Source organism: Stenella coeruleoalba (assembly GCF_951394435.1).
Source record: "Stenella coeruleoalba genome assembly, chromosome: 19".
Taxonomy (NCBI): Eukaryota; Metazoa; Chordata; class Mammalia; order Artiodactyla; family Delphinidae; genus Stenella; species Stenella coeruleoalba.
The window spans coordinates 4390118-4403502 of record NC_137165.1 but is presented as its reverse complement, the minus strand read 5'-3'; the positions used below and the strand labels follow the sequence as shown (position 1 = coordinate 4403502).

General features: G+C 48.9%; 1 protein-coding gene across 2 annotated transcripts in view; it reads right to left on the bottom strand.

Annotated features, from left to right (window-relative positions):
- Window positions 1-13136, bottom strand: part of HS3ST3A1 (heparan sulfate-glucosamine 3-sulfotransferase 3A1) — a 378323-nt gene extending 365187 nt beyond the window's left edge. For both annotated transcript variants that reach the window (XM_079903874.1, XM_079903876.1), the window contains exon 1: window positions 13002-13136. The gene's annotated coding sequence lies outside the window, so the exon portion shown is untranslated. The remainder of the gene's footprint in view (window positions 1-13001) is intronic.
- Window positions 13137-13385: the final 249 nt, after the last annotated feature.

Sequence of the window (13385 nt, the reverse complement as noted above, 5' to 3'; positions counted from 1 at the left end):
GAAGATGACAGCCAACATTTGTGTAGTCCAGAGAAAGCTGCCTACGAACTCACTGCTTTTCAAACTCCAAACCCTGCATATTTCCCACTTGCCATGCAATCTCCAACCAAGAAAATGAAATTAAGTGAGAGTGGTTACTGGAATTTTTTCATTTATTAACTACTGTAGGTGTTTGTTTAAATTGAATCCTGTCTTCCCGGATTCCCTAAAGACTGTTCAAAGGCCTTCCAAGAGCAAGTACAAGTTAGAGGCATCTTCTTCTGATGATGGTAACACCACCACCTCCACCACAACCAACTCACTGTGCTTCCTGAGAAAGGGTCCTCTTCTAAGGGCCTGATGTGTGTTAACTCATTGCCTTCTCACGATAACCCTATGAGGCACTGTGGTGGACACACTCTAAAGCTGACCCCAGGATCCCCATCTTCTGTGTTCATACCTTTGTGTCATGACCCCACCCATACCTTTGAGTGAGTGGTGGGTGGGACCTGGGACTTGCGTTTACTCACTAGAAGACAGCAGAGGGGACATGATAACATGTGTGTGATTACAGTGCCTGGCTTGCTGGAGCCTCTCCCCCGCCCCCCGGCTGATTTTGAGAAAGCAAATGGCCTTTGGTCACCAGCCAACAAGAAAATGAGTCCCTTGGTCCTACGACCACAAGGTCACACATTTTGCTAACACCTTCAGTGAGCTTGAGAGTCGATCCTCCCCCAGTCAAGTCTCAGATGAGACCTCAGCCCTGCCAGACCCTTTGACTTCAGTCTTGCTGACGACCTGGCTGAGCTGTGCCTGGATTCCTGACCCAGGGAAACTGCAGACAATAAATATGTGTTGTTTCAAGCCACTGTGTGTGTAGTAGCAAGGCTCTTCAGCAATAAATAACTACTACAGTGGTGTGGATATCTGCATCCTTGCTTTACAGGGGGAAGGTTAAACAAACAGTCCGCGTTCACACAGCAAGTAAGAGGCAAGATGAAAAACCAGGAAGTCTGGGGTCTGGACGATCAGCCTGATCCACCGCACATTTTATAGCCCACCTGTCTCACTCCCTCTTCTGAGGGTGGGGACCCCTGTCCTGAAGCCACGGGCCCCGCTAGGGCACCAAACCCAATCCCTTGCAGCCCCGGTGCCAAGGCCGTGGCATGGCATTTGTGCCGGCACAAAGGAGAGAGCAGGGGTAATGGGCCATGACGTCCCTTCCACGGCCCTGGCATCTGGAAAGGAGCAAAGCTTGGTCGCACACCAAAGGCTCTGACTGTCTGCACTCTGAATAAACTCTGCCAGTGACTCAAGTTTCCCCACAAATAAAGGAGAAAACTAAGTCTGTGGGTGTCACAGGAAGAGTCTTGGCATGAAAGTCCGCAGACTTAGGCTCTGACTGAGGCTCTGCCGACCCAGAGGCCATGGGAACTTGAGGAAGTCACTTGGGTCCTCTGGGCCTCTGCTCGTTCGTCTCTAAAAGGAGGGGTTTGGACTGGAGGAGGCTTAAAGTCTCCAAACAATTACATAATATTTAAGGTACTGTCTTGGTTTGAATTGATTCAATGCCTTCCTCTTCCCCCCTCTGACACAGAACTGAAAGGGCCGCCTTCTTCATGTCATTTACCTAATTTTAAAACCCAGGTAACACATTTTTAATGGAGAAAAAGCTGAGGAAAAAAAAACAAAAAGGAAAAGAAATATCGTGGGGTCAGAGACACAAGAAAGGATGGACTTAACAGCCAGAAGGAAGAAATTCTCACCCAGAGCTATGGAAACCCTGAGCCTCCAGCCTGGGCGTTTTCCATCTATCGTCTGCTCAGCAGCCAGGGCTCCCGCGTCCACCGTTTCCTGGTAGATTGAGTCCCAGCCTGCATGACAGTCTCATTTTTCACTGAATGCATGCAGAGAATGCTAAACTGTAATCTCTTTTTGCATGCTTCGGCTCCAAATCCATAACCGGAGCAGAGAGCCCGCTGCCTGGAGCAGGGGAGCTCTGTTGGCTGCTCGGCGGGCCCAGCCAGGCAGTCCTGCAATCCCGCGGCTTTTTCCCTGCTTCACACTTTGTCAAAATGCATCATGAGTGACACAAAGAAATGGCCGCTGGAAACTCCCCGTTTTCCAATCCTTTTACTTTCTAATTGTTCTTCTTCTTCGAGGCTTGGCCATCCTCAGAATAGGCCAGGGTCCCCGCCTGGGCTGCTTTCATCTGAGAGCAGGATGCACTGCATCACAGAGGCCCTTCCCACAGCTCTGAGCGGGGCGGTGCTGTCCTCATTGTCTCAGGCTCTGCCTTCCGTGCCCTGGGCTGCCTGAGATGCTCTTTTCCCATTACTCCAAGTGACCAGTCCGTTCCCACACTATGAAAACTTGATCGAACAAGGAAGATGTGGTAACAAAACGTAAGGCAGGCATGCTAGCGAGACCCCTCTGCTGGCTTCCACTGCGCTTAGACTGCCGTGCGGGGACCGGGAGCCCAGCCTGCCTCTCCCTCTTCACCTCCAGCCATACTGGCCATCACATCCTTTCTCAAGAAAAGGGCCTTTGCACACACTGTTCCCTCTGCCCTGAATGCTCTCTCCCTAGATCTCTCCACGGCTACCTCCTGTTTGTTGTTATCTGCAGAACAAGCCCAGCAATGTCATCCCTGAAAAAGCAAACGCTGCCCATGCACAAGGCCAGATTCCCGGCGCTGGCATCAGTGACTCCCCCTGAGCCACTCTGACCACTGGATCCCACTCTGCCCAGATGCAGGCCCGGCTGGACCTACCAGTGAACTGATGGCCCCAGGAGCAGCCTCAGTCCGTATGCCTCGCCCTGGTCCCGCAGCTCCAACATCACTGGTTCCCCAGCGCCTGCGTGGTCACCTGTTTGGCATCACACCTCTGCCAGCTGTGTTCTTTCCCGGCCCACTTCCCCACTCCTCCGCTGGTACTTCCTGGCACAACCTCACACTCGAGTGCGTGCCCGCACAACCTCGTCTCAGCCTGCTTCTCAACCCTACCTAGGCGCGTCTACACTCCTGATCCTTCTCTGCCTGGTGGCATTTCCTAGTTTCTTCGTGGCTCTTGATCTCTGAATGTTTTTTCTGTATATTAATTGCTTACTCTTTTATATTCACTGGCTTCTATACAGAGAGAGAGAGAGGGATCCGTGAAGGGGGAGAGCTCTGCATCTGTCCACACTGAGCACAGTGAGCGCTCCATAAACGTCTGCTGAGAAGTGAATCAAGTCATTTACACCTCGCTGTGATTCTGAGCTGCTCCTTGTCTCTCAGTGGAGTTTTCCACTTACGGCTCAAGGTACCCTACAAAGCCTTCCTACATATCTGACACCCCCACTAAAGGAATTTCAAGCCACTGGAAAGTTCTTCTCAGTGCCTCACAGATCACACTCCAATCACCAAGGCACCCAGAGTCCACCAGCTCTGCAGGTAAGACCTGAACTTAAAGGGCAGTTAGACAGACAGTGTGATAAAAATTGAATGGGTCCTTGAATTCTTCGGACAGTGTAACTGTTGGAACTCTGGACTCTTGCCTCAAACTTAGCTTGTTTATTTCTGGCAGAGGAAAAAGCATGTTTGTCCCAAGTGGCCATCCTTCGCCCTGCAGGGTTTTCTCTGTGGTTAAGTGGGTCTTGCCTGGCCCATCCATCTAAGTCCCCTGGATCCAGGGCACCAGACATTATCTCTTGTTTGTTCACCACTGTGTCTCCAGTGTTTACTGTAGTTACTACTATAGTAACTACTATTGTGTGTCCACACAGTGGACACACAATAAATACACAATGGTTGAATGAATGAGTGAATAAATGCACAAATTTCACTCTTCCCAGAGGGAGAACCACTAAAACCCATTGAAAGAACACACTAACAGAGTAGGGTTCTCAGGAACCCCCGATGAAGCAACAGTGACAATGACTAGCCCACTAAGAGAAATCACAGTGTCAGACAGAGGACACATGGCATTAAAGGAGAAACATGGGATCTCCCATGACTCCTGCACAGGCAACCATGGGTTAGCCTTAAACAGATGGGCTAATTTCAAGAAAACTCCAAAACCAGTACTTTGTTTCCAGAGCTGGATTTTCTGCCGAAGAGGTCTAAACCACTCCTCTGATCACGTGGGGCACCTCCGGCTTCTGTCTTACAATGCGAAGTGACGAAGGGGTGGTGAGCCCTGGGAGACGTCTTGGAGGAGGTGCTCGGCCCAGAGGGAGGACGCTGCAGAACTGCCCCAAGAGTTGAATGACATAATGTAGGAGAAGGAGTTTTGTAGAGCATGAATCTCTTTACCCACACTGTGTGTTTTGGTGATGATGATAAAGATGGCTACTAAGTGTCTTCAGTGGATAATCAGCCCCAGACTTTGTCCCATTGGAAAGAAAGAGAAAACTCAGTGTGGTCCTGCTAGACCTTGATCACGGGTCCCGCTTAGAATATCCCTCAGGTAAAATCTGCATAGGTCACACGTGAAAAGATGCTCAACATCCCTACCTAGTCATTAAAGAAACGCAGATGAAAACCACCATGAGATGCCACGTCACACCCATCCAGATGGCTATGATCAAAGAAAACAGCAAGTGTTGGCGAGGGTGTGGAGACACTGGAAGGCTGTGCACTGCTGGTGGGCATATAAAGTGGTGGAGCTGCTGTGGAAAACAGTACGGAGGCTCCTCAAAAAATTAAAAATAGAATTTCATGTGATCCAACAATTCTACTTCTGGATAGATACCCAGAAGAAATGAAAACAAGGACTCAAACAGGCATTTGCACTCCCATGTTCATTGCAGCATTGCTCACAATAAGCAAGATGTGGAAACAACCTAAATGTCCACCAACAAATGAATGCATAAAGAAGGTGTAGTCTGTACACTCAGTGAACTATTACTCAGCCTTAAAAAGGATGGAAATTATGACATGTGCTACAACGTGAACCTTGAAGACGCTATGCTAAGTGAAATAACCAGTCACAAAAGGAAAAATACTATATGACTGCACTTATGAGGTCCCTAGATTTGTCAAATTCCTAGAGACAGAAAGTAGGAGGGGGGTTGCCAGGGGCTGGGGGAGGGGGATGGGGAGTTATTGTTGTTGTTTTTTAATTGGAGTATAGTTGCTTTACAATGTTGTGTTAGTTTCTGCTGTACAGCAAAGTGAATCAGCTATACGTACACATATATCCCCTTTCTTGGATTTCCTTCCCATCTAGGTCACCACAGAGCACTAAGTAGAGTTCCTTGTGCTATACAGTAGGTTCTCCCCCATTAGTTATCTATTTTATACATAGTATCAATAGTGTATAATGTCAATCTCCCAATTCATCCCATCCCCCCCTTTTCCCCTTGGTGTCCATACGCTTGTTCTCTCTGTGTCACTGTTTCTTCTGGGGAGTTACTCTTTACTGGGTATAAAGTCTCGGTCTGGGATGATGAAAAGGTTCTGGAGACGGATGGTGGTGATGGTAGAACAACAGTGTGAACATACTGAACGTCACTGAACTGTACGCTTAAAAATGGTTAAAATGGTAAATTTTATGTTACATATGTTTTACCACAATTAAAAAAACAAAGAACTCTAGAGAGCTGAGGGTTCAGCCCAATCTTCTGGCTTCTGGGGAAGAGAAGAGAGCAGCGCTCCTGAAGGGCCACAAGCCCCCTGACTGGCTCTGCCCAGGGTGGGTGTGACTGCTGGGCCATGCCGACCAGCCTGCCCGGCCCACTCAGACACCAGGTACGAGGATGCTCTCAGCAAGCTGTCAGCTGGTCTGCCTGAATGAGCCCTCCTGACAGATTGTCTGCTGCTGTTCAGACAAAGCTAATTCTGCCAGAAATAATGAGAATGGCCTGGTGTGGAAGTGCTGGATCATGAATCACCAAAGTCAGAGTTCCCTTCAGTCCACAGCCAAAACCACCACCCCCTGGATTAAAAGCAAGGAACCGCTGATGAAAGCAACAGAATGGATAAGGCTCAGAAACAATCTGCTGCATGAAAGAAGTCAGGGTACGGATGTGGTGATCCCATTCAAACGAAGCTCTGGAATGGGGAAAACGAACCCCTGGTGAAAAGGACTGCAACAGTATTCACCAGGAATGAGGGGAGGAGCATGGGAGTGTGGCTAGCTGAGAAGGGCTACCAGGAAACCTTCAGAGATAACGGAAATGTTTTACATCTTGACAAGGGTTTGAGCGGCATGACTGTATTTTTTAAAACTCACAAACTATGCGCCGGATCTATTCATTTCATTGTACGTAAATCTGATCGCTTAAAAAGGGCTACACACAGAGACGGGACTCTAGTTAATGCCTGATACGCATTTGGAAGTACTGATGTCTGCAACTTACTTTGACATGAATTTAAAAGTAAGATGAACTAATATATATAGAGAGACAGTGATGAGACAGAAGGAGAAAAACACTGGCAATTTTAGAATCTAGGTGTCACGTGTATGGGTATTTATAATTCTTTCCATTTTTATCTAGAGTTAAAAACTTTTATATAAAATGCTAAGAGGAATAAAATTATGCTTTAGAAAATTATTTTAAACCACTTGATTCTTAGCACATGGTAGGACCAAAGAAAACATCAGAACTGCATGCCCATCTGATAGCACCTAAAATAGTGATTCTTAAACTGTTCCCCCCCAAAATTTTCAGGGACCTCCTCTCCTTCAGGAAAAAATACCTCTTCTTTAATATGGTTTATATTTGGGGATTCTACATAAGATTTTTATTCGAAAAAAGTGCTTCCACTATTTTAAAATGTGGATGCCTCTCAAAAATGTGTCATCAGCATTTGGGACTGGCCAGGACATGGCTGGGCAAGGCTGCCCCTCACGCTGATGTACTTGGGCATCCTTGGTCTTCAGACACTAAAAGTCAGTGGCACCCCTGCCCCATCACTGTAGCAATTTTTAATGCCCCCATTCATCTTTTCCCCTGCTCCCACTGACTTGCTCCTACCCCTTTAGAGTTAGCACTACATCTAAGAAACCCAGGTCAACAGGTCTGCCCTTAAGTGGAGAAAGTTGTCCTACGACAGCATCTTGCCTGCAATTCTTCTCGAGTGTTAACAATGCTAAAGGAACCCTGAGAGGCTGGTTTCTACCATCCAAGTACAGTTCTCTTTAAGAGAAACCATCATTCTTCCATCTTTCCACGCTGAGACCTTCTGGTCTCCTGGTAAACAAATGGCTTTCAGATACTTTCACATCTTGACTCCAGGAGAAGAATGACTGCCTCTATCACGCCAACATTTGTACATCTGGTCTACCCACAATTCTATTAGCAGTTGACAATGAATAAACTGGCATTCTGGTACCCAAGAATAAAATTGCAAAAAGACCACCATGCTTAACATCCATGATAAAAAGCAAGCAGGGGGGCAAATGTTAGGGCACATCATCGGTTTATACTTCTGTCTCACCCTCTATGGGGGCAGTGGCCTCAGAAGAGGACAGTGGTCAAGTGACACCCCTTTTTCCCCAGACAAACCGCTTTCCTGTTGGTTTCGTGTAAGAACGTGTAAAATGGAAAATGAGTGGAAAGCAAGCTGGAACAGATGTCTAATATCATTAAAGCTGGCTCCGAAAGAATCCAGATCTCAGTTTGGTATATTAATGCTCTATTTATCTTTAAGCACAGATGGATATTTTTATTAGTATTACTCTGTTTATCTGGTTTCGAGAAAGGTTAGTCCAGGGGGCAGATGCCTGTGTTATGAGAGCACATTCCTGCCGAGAGTCAGAAGAGAGGGGTAGCCTTTTCAGGGGAACTTTAATTAGAAAAGCCAAAGTTATAAACGTTGGCAGCTCTCGCCTGACCTAATGAGGCCAGTTGCAACAATAAACAGAAAGACAAACAGGACACTGGCAAGCCTGTGTCTTCCCACCTCTCCTCACCAACCCAAGAGAAAAACAACATACCACCACCTCATTCCCAGATGTAAAACAGACCATGACAGAGTCCAAGTTCTCAGAAAACAGATGCTTCATAAGCAGCTGGTTATCACTGAGGATAACCAAGAACAATAGGCCTGTTACTGACGCCCTAGTTATGAATGCACGGACCTTCCAGAAGCTTCTGGATGAAGCAATTTCTATTATGGATTTTATGGCTTTTCTTATGCGACAGCCTGGGACCCTGGGGGAGGAATGCCCAGTGCCCTGCCACAATTATTTCCTCTCAGTTTGTTTTTCACTGGAGTTGATTTCTCACTAGTCTCTCTTTTTAGGGGACTTACATGGGATTATGGATCCACTTGCCCAGGAAATTTCTCACTGGGTTGGATCAGGGGAGTTTATTTACCTGATGGCTCTCCCAGGAATCAGGACAATACATTTGTTTTCCTCACCCATAGCGTAATTTTTACACCTTTTTGTTGACTCCTTTTTGCTACTGTCCTCTCTGTACATCTACTTAGCAGGTCTGTAAGGAAAAGAGCAAAGCTTTTAGAACCCAAAGGTCTGGGTTTGAGGGTCACCTCTGCCTTGTACCCTGTGAGCAAGGACACTCCGCTTACCAATCTGTGTCATAATTTTCCTACCTCGAAAATGGGAATCATTGTCTTTATCCCATCCAACTTACAAAAGCTGAAGGTGTGATTCATCAAGTTCCATCCAAAAAAAAGCTCCGCCTCTTGGACAGCATGCTGTTCTCTCTTCCTAAATGCTCGTGTACGGGTCTCCTTGGACTTCTCTCCTCCCTCACTTCAATACCCGCCTGCTCTATCTCCCAACCCCATCATCTTCTTGGTTGAAAAGAGAGAAGACGCTTCAATCTCTGTACCCATACCTGATGCTGCAGAAGACTCCCCACCGGTCTGCCCACCCCAGTCTCTCCTATCATCTAACACGCACTGACCCAGGTGGACCTGCTTGGCCCAGAGTCACACCCTGCTGCTCCTCGATGGCTTCTGATGGCTCCATCTGGTGTATTATCTCAGTTGGGTATATTTTGCCACATACAAAATAAGACACAGAGGACTCAGCCGCTGGCCACGGGTCTCCTGTACATAGTCTCACTCCCCCTTCCCACCATAACTTCCCCAAACATTCCCTCCAGCAGTGTAGGTGTTGGCCCATCTGAAGCCTTGCCATCCCGTTGTGCTGCTGGGAATATCCACCCTGCGCTCCTTCTTCCTGGAATTCCTTTCTAGTCACCTCCTCCAGGTGTTTGTGTCTCAAGGCAAACCTCCATGAAGCTATTCCTGCTTTGTCCTCTCTGCTCCGTTATCTGTGCCTCTCTCATCCCACTTAGCTTTCCCTCCCCTACCACTTGCTTATTTACTGCATGTCTATTCACGTAATAAAGTCCTCAAGGGCGAGTCCTGTGTCTGAATTGCTTCCCAGCCCCACTGCGCCCCTTTGAATCAAGATGTGCTACCAGGAGCCTGAGCCAGTGCCCGCTTTTGGGAGCCAGGCAGGTCTGGGCACGTCCAGCCTCCCAGTGCCAAGGTGCACAAAGACGCGAGGAGCCCTCTGGGAAGGAGCCCATCCTGAGAGAGAAGGCGAGCAGAGCAGCACTGCCCCTCACAAAGCCTTAGTCATGACGCAGGGGCTTGGGTGTCGAGAAGAGCATAATGTTGGCCTTTCAGCTCTGCCTCCCCGCCCCAGAGTTCTTTACTAAAAAAATCTAGAAGGTGCTGGAACACAAACAGCACAATTTTAAAATCCCTGGGAAAACACTGGTTGTGGAGAGGAAGCATTCTCCAGACTCTGAAAGGCTCCAGAAGAAAGACAAGGGGCTGATGCTCTGGTGCCTTAAGGATACAGCTCATCAAACTCCCACGGGAGCAGCAGAGAATAAAGGGAAAAAAAAAACAATGCAGATGTTACACGAGACCTAACCGTTTATTAGTGAACACATGTGAGATACCTCTAGAGACCCCCCCCCCCACCCCGCCCCGGGAAGTAATTTGTGGGGAGCAGGGAACTGCAGAGGCTGGAGATCCTGCAAAAGCAGGTGGGGATGGGAGCACAGATAACATTGCAGGAATGAGGAGATAAGAGAACCAGCCGTGTATACAAAAGAATTTTTCAAAGTACATACAGCTCCCAGGTTTGGGTCTCTGTGATTAATTCGTTCGGCGGGTTTCTCTTGGTTATGTAAACACAGTCTCACAATTTTGACTCTTGCCACTCTAGGATTAACCTGTCTCCTGGGACCTCCATGCCTTCTTACTTTAAATTTTCTATTTTTTAAAAAATCCCTCCCCCCAATCCCCATGTATTACATCTATTTGCATCATCCCTCTAAGGTTGCTACAAATAAATCTATTGAGCCATGGGTACCTGCATCACAACTCATAAGAACCTTTTGTTTGTCACTGCACATACTGCAAACACCAGATATGAGCAAAGGAAAAACCTGTGATGCATGTCCCTGGCGTTTGGGAACTGGTGGAAATGGTGGCGGGGGGAGGGAGGGGAGCTGGGATAAGACAGACTATCCTGCTTAACGGCTCCTCATTTCTCATGCCTGATGATTATTCATTACACTTGTGCATTGATACAATTTGCTAGTTTTCTGAGTAGGCGAATTGCGCTTAGTCATCTTGGCATTTTTAAATGTAAATGAAAAATCACCCAGTGCTCCCAGCCAGAAGCGAGAAAGATAAATAACACGGGGAAGCTGGTGGTTGCCCGTCTGTCATAAAATTTCATTAGTTCTCACAGCCTGTACGACATAAGCAATGAATGATGCTAACTATACTTCCTCGACTCGTCCGCTCCCATGTCACCGGTGCTGCACCGGCCAGAGGAAGGGCCACCTGCCGGGGTGTCGGGATGGAGGGCACGCAAGCCTTAGCTGGCCTCAGAACGGCCAGGACAACCACCCTCGGGGGTGGACTCGGAGACCGCGGTCCACGTGGGACGGCTCTCTCCTGGGACTCACTCATCAAGCAAATATTCCCTGATACCTCCACGTGCCAGGCACAGCACTGAGCACTGGAGGGGTAAGACTCCATCCAACCAACACTGGGGAGAGCAACAAGAGCCAGGAGGAAAACGCACCAGGGAAGGGGGAGAGGATCCCTGACCACGGCTGGGCAAAGGCCAGCTGCAAGCTGCCTCACTGACCACGGGGCCTCGTGGGCTCCACGTCCTGGAAATCAGGGACAGCCTGGGGGTGCTGAGTCTCTTGGGGTAACTGGCATAAATTAAGATAAAGACGCCCTGTTTCCTCTTCCCTTCCCTTCGCGTCCTGAACAATTCAGCCTTAAAGCTGTGCAGTGGGTCAGAACAAGGGCCAGCACCTGTGCAGGAACAGGAGGGAAACACAGCGGCCGAGGTGCAAGAGTCTGAGCAGGTGAGGAGGCCATCCCATGAGGGGAGACTCGGCCGTGGAGGGTGAGGGGGAATCGGTCACATACAGGAGCACTGATCAAATCAGTAAATCAGTTAAGGAAATGGGGGCCTGGCTTCACTATCGGAGAAATGAAGGGGGAAGGCTAAAATAAACCCTGTGCTGTTGGGTTGGAACTGGAGGGATCAGAGTGAACAGGTAGTTTTCAAGGACAGAGCCAGACACAGAAATAAATACAGATGTATATACACATTCCCTTGCTGTGCCATTGAGAGCTTGGGAGCAAGCGCAACCAACAGGGATACATACACACTTCTTTGCATGGGGTGGCTGGGGCGGCTGGTAACAAAAGCTTAGAGATGCCTGTGGCATCATTATCACCATAAAGGGAAAGGCTGCCTGGGAATGAAGTAGACAGAGGAAGAGGAAAGTAAAGAGACAGAATCCCAATGACATCATGTGAACTCCTGGATCCAGCCATGCCTGAAGATTATTCTATAAGTGAACAGATTTCTTCTTTCCTTTCTTTGTTTAAGCTTTTACTTGAATTGTTGTTGCTTACAAGGAAAGAGTTCTGATTATCAATTTGCTCAACAAATTCCTGATGATTGGTCTTAGTTAAATCACAACTTCAAATATTCCAAGCATCCTAGTTCTTTAGAGGCATTTGTGTATAACGCAGTCATTCGTTTAGCAAATACTGATTCGGTGTCTACCGCGTGCCAAGCACCATTCTAGGTTCCTGGGATACATCAGTGAAAGAAAGCTGCCCAAAATCCCTGACACGTGGAACTGATGTGCTAGCAGAGCGAGACAGACAATAAACAACTCACAATTACCAAATAAAGAGAAGAGTGTAAATGCCGCGGCGGGAAATGGAAAAGAAAATGCAGAGCACAGGAAGGGGGTGACAGGCGTCCCAGTGTAGGAAAACCTGCCGTTTTAAATAGGGTGGGCGGGGTAGGACACAGTGGTACGGGGACATCTCAGCAAAGCCTGGAAAAGCAGGCAGTGAGACGATGACGAGGGAGAAGAGGGAACCGCCAGGGCAGGGGCCCTGAGGCAGAAGCAGGTCTGGGGTGTTCCAGGAACAGAGAGGAGTCCCTGTGGTGGGGAGAGAGCTGGGAGCCGGGGGGGTCATACAGGGAAAGGTTGGGGCAGACCAGGGAAGCCCTTAAGGGCATTTTAAGCCGTCAGCTTTGAGTGAAAGCAATCAGCATCACATCATTTTCCGCAGAAGACTGCATGGTGTTGGGTGTTAAAAGGATCGCTCTGGCGGTTCTGTCGAGAATGGACCTGGGGGCGGGGAGGGGGGAGCAGAGAGGACAGGTGGGAGCACCAGGTGAGAGATGCTCAGGGCTCAGCCAGAGCCCTTCTAGGGGGGAGTCGGAAAGAAGTCGAGGATTTTGCGCCTGAGCAACTCCTCCCGAGAGAATGAGGAAAGGTGCACGAGGACTTCCTACTGTTACGAAAATGACTTTCATCTCACAGATGCCCTCCAAGGGTCTCAGGGTCCCCCGGGGGGACCAGTGCACACGCTGAGAGGCACTGGTGTGGAGAAAGGTTCCCGTTTGGGAACTCGACGGAAAACGCCCCGGAAGGAGAGGCCTGGGGGGGGAGGGGCAGGTCGGTCCCAGAGACGCTGAGCAGCAGTTTCGTCACCATGAACAATTCCCGGCGATAAACAGAATATGGGTAATAAAACAAAGTCTAACCTTTCTTCTCCTCTGTGCTGAGTCCAGTCTCTCTCGTTCACAGAAGGCCGCGGACACGGGGCTCCCACCCGGCCCTTCAACCCGGAGTTCCCCGTGGGAAACGACTGCACCCGCACCTCAGCTCGGGGCCGTGCGCAGAAGCGCCGCGCACGGCACTCAGCCCAAGATGGCGGCGGCGGGCCGTGTGCAGAGACGCTGCGCCCGACGCTGAGCTCTCAGGCCGCCCCCTCAGAACCCCGCCCCTCCCCACGAGGCCCTATAAAGCAGCCCTGCACCTGTGTATCGGGGAAGCACATTTCCTAGAGCAATCACGCACCTGTCCGTACTTTGATCTGAGAACAACGCTTTCCTTTGCTTCTGAACCGAACTCGGTCCCGTTCGGTT